This window comes from Prionailurus viverrinus, chromosome X (genome assembly GCF_022837055.1).
Source record: "Prionailurus viverrinus isolate Anna chromosome X, UM_Priviv_1.0, whole genome shotgun sequence".
NCBI lineage: Eukaryota > Metazoa > Chordata > Mammalia > Carnivora > Felidae > Prionailurus > Prionailurus viverrinus.
The window spans coordinates 45,219,681-45,223,077 of record NC_062579.1 but is presented as its reverse complement, the minus strand read 5'-3'; the positions used below and the strand labels follow the sequence as shown (position 1 = coordinate 45,223,077).

The 3,397-nt window shown below is 34.7% G+C and overlaps 1 non-coding gene across 1 annotated transcript; it reads left to right on the top strand.

Moving 5' to 3' along the window:
* Positions 1-2,560: 2,560 nt before the first annotated feature.
* Positions 2,561-2,689, top strand: LOC125158040 (U6atac minor spliceosomal RNA). The gene has a single exon (XR_007149165.1). It is a non-coding gene; the product is annotated as a U6atac minor spliceosomal RNA (small nuclear RNA).
* The last annotated feature ends 708 nt before the right edge of the window (positions 2,690-3,397 follow it).

The following is a 3,397-nucleotide window of genomic DNA, read 5'->3' as shown; positions in this document are numbered from 1 at the left end:
CAGTCATTGGAATATAAATCATCTCATGATGTTCTTATTTTAAAAACTCTAATTTTCATATTTCATTTAAAATTGCAATGTTGGGGCACTTGGGTGGCTCAGGTGGTTAAACATCCAACTCTTGATTTTGGTTTAGGTCATGATTTCATGGTTCATGGGTCAAGCCCCGCATTGGTGTCTGCACTGACAGCATAGAACTTGCTTGGGATTCTCTCTCCTCCCTCTATCTGCTCCTCCCTGAGTTGCACTCACTCTCTTTCAAAGTAAATAAATAAAAACTTAAATAAAATGTGTTGTTAAATATTGTATATATTTATTATGAAGGATATGATTAATATACATATTGAAATTATTATGGTCAATCTTATTAATACATTATTTCCTCAAACAGCTACCATTTTTGTATGTGATGTGAATACCTCAATTTTACCTTCTTAGCAATAGTTTAGTATTCTATACGGTATTATTAACTATATTTTTCATGTAAAGTAGGTCATTAGACATACATCCTATACAAACTGAAAGTTTTTGATTCATTTTGCTCTGATGTGAAATGCTTTCTACGATGTACTGTTAGTTTAAGAAACCCTGGGAAGTACAATATTTATATCATTGATGACATTTGTGTTAAACACGAACTAGATAGTACCCATTTAGGTTTGTATTTGGACAGAATATTTCTGGAAGCATATACATGAATCTAGGAATAGTGGTTGTCTCTGGCAGGATGAAGGTTAAGTCTGAGGTCAGGAGAAGGAGGAAAACATTTCATTATATACAGTTTTGTACTTTTTGAATTTTCTTTCATATGCATATATCTGTTCAAAATATCAGTTTAAAAATTAAAATAAATCACTCCTTCCTAAAATTATATAATTTATGGATTTAATATTAGATACATACATTGTTTCATGTTTTACAGATTATTATACGGTTCAAAGATGATATAGACTACTTTATTTTTTTCACAATACTATGAGATGGGCCAGGTGGTAGTTCATTTTTATATCTCTTTTATTATCCAAGAGATAAAAGTTGGGTAATAATCCAAAACTGGTAGTCTCTTGATTCTGTATGTGTTTTTTTTTATAATCTAAGAATCTTAGCATTTTAGATATCAAAATATTGTACCCATTTACAACTTCAAAAAGAATTAAGAGTGACACCTGGGTGGCTCAGTGGGTTAAGCGTCCAACTTCGGCTCAGGTCATGATCTCATGGTTTGTGAGATCAAGCCTGGCATTGGGCTCTGTGCTGATAGCTCAGAGCCTGGAGCCTGCTTCAGATTCTGTGTCTCCCTCTTTCTCTGTCCTTTTCCCACTTGCCCTCTGTTTCTTTCTCTCTCTCAAATATAAAAAATAAACATTAAAAAAAGAATGAATAACCGAAAAGAAAAATGTATCGATATAAAAGCCAATGTATTCAATACTAGTACCAATTATATAATTAAGGTTAGTGGGAAAGTAGTAACTTGTAAAGCACTGAGTACTTGATAAAGAATGGAAAGTACAACTGCACCGGCTACCAGGAGACAGGTCAAACCTGTAGTCAATAAGTGCCTTTGATTTTCTCAGATATCACTACAATTGGATGCCAATTTAGCAGGCATAAGCCCCTCCTTCAGAATCTTTTCATAGTGAGACCTGAGGAGACTCTCAGTTAAAGCTCCAGCATCCTTGTCCCTCCCCTACTGGGACATGCAGTCTGTTGGCTTCTTCAGTGAACAAGGTTTCCTTACTCCCTCACACAGATACTCAGTAATTTACTAAACTGAGCCACATGCTCCAATTATATTCTACCATCCAAAGAGCATATACCATATGATTTCACTCATATGTGGAATTTAAGAAACAAAACAAACAGGTATAGGGGAAAAAAGGCAAACCAAGAAACAAACTTTTTAAAGTTTTATTTATTTATTTTGAGAGAGCAGAGCACAAGCAGGGGAGGGGCAGAGAGAGAGGGAGGGGGGCAAATGATCCAAAGTGGGTTCTGTTCTGACAGCAGAGAGCCTGACACGGGGCTCAAACTCAATAACCGTGAGATCATGACCTGAGCTGAAGTCAGACACTTAACCAACTAAGCCACCCAGGTGCCCCCAGACTCTTAATTATAGAGAACAAACTGATGGTTATTAGAGGGAAGGTATGTAGGTGATGGTTTAGATAGGTGATGAGGATTATGACTGAACTTGTGATGAGCACTGTGAGTTGTATGTAAGTGCCAAATCACTAAATTGTACACCTGAAAACTAATAGTACATTGTATGTTAAATAAATTGAATTTAAATAAAAACTTAATAAGAACAAAGTAAAACAAAGAGCTGAAGCAAATAAATAAGAAGAAAGAACATAGCTCTGTGTCAAAATTTCTGGAGGCTCCAGGGCTAGCAGTCCCTTCTGACCTGTGTGATCTGAAGTCAATGTGAAATGATCCCTCCATTTTCCCACCTTTAAGGTATGGATAGCAATATCTACCTCACATCACAAGTGATAAGATACATTTTAATGGGTACAGAGAGAAGAGCACATAATATGCACTTAATAGTTTTTTCGTAATAGCATTTTATGAAAGGAGAGAAGTTTAGCACTCCCCTTGACAAGGATGAAAGAGGCCCTCAGGCCTGACAACATGCATACAATTAAGGCACTGCCACCTATTATTTTGTGGCATCTCACCAACGTTTTTGGGTTACATTAATTTTGTAGTATATTTTATTAACCCAATATATCTACAGTATTATTTCAACATGTAACCAATGTAAAAAATAAATAAATGGTTTGTAATAAATTTGTCCACTAAGCAAACAAGGTAGTTAGGGCATTATGAAGCAAGAACAGTCAGAATATGGAATGCATAGAGGTCTACGCATATACAGGGAAAAGGCCTATGCCTTTATTTTCACTTACCTTTAACTTAATTTGAGCATGTCTTTCAATTACTAACCTAGGCAAGGAACCACAATAATGTCACCAATAAAGACTTTCATCACATTACATTTGTTTCACATTTCTTAAAGTATCATTTATGCTTATCACTTTGAAATTATGATAGTTATGTGCTCGCTTCGGCAGCACATATACTACAATTGAAATTATGATAGTTATGTCTATCACTAGATACTCTTATTTAATGTATTAATAAATAAGCATATGTTATCAAATTACAATCTTTTTTTAAAGTTCAAAACCACATTTCAATATAATAAATTTCAGTTATAATTCTATTCATTTAATTTTATGCATTTATAAAAATATTATTCTCTTAAGGGAGCTACAGGCTACATCTAGCTGCCAAAGGGACCCAAGGTGTAAAACATTTGAGAATGTCTGTGCTAGGAAGTGTTTTGAAGTGAGAACCCATGGGGAAGGAAAGGGATTGAGCTGACATACTGAAT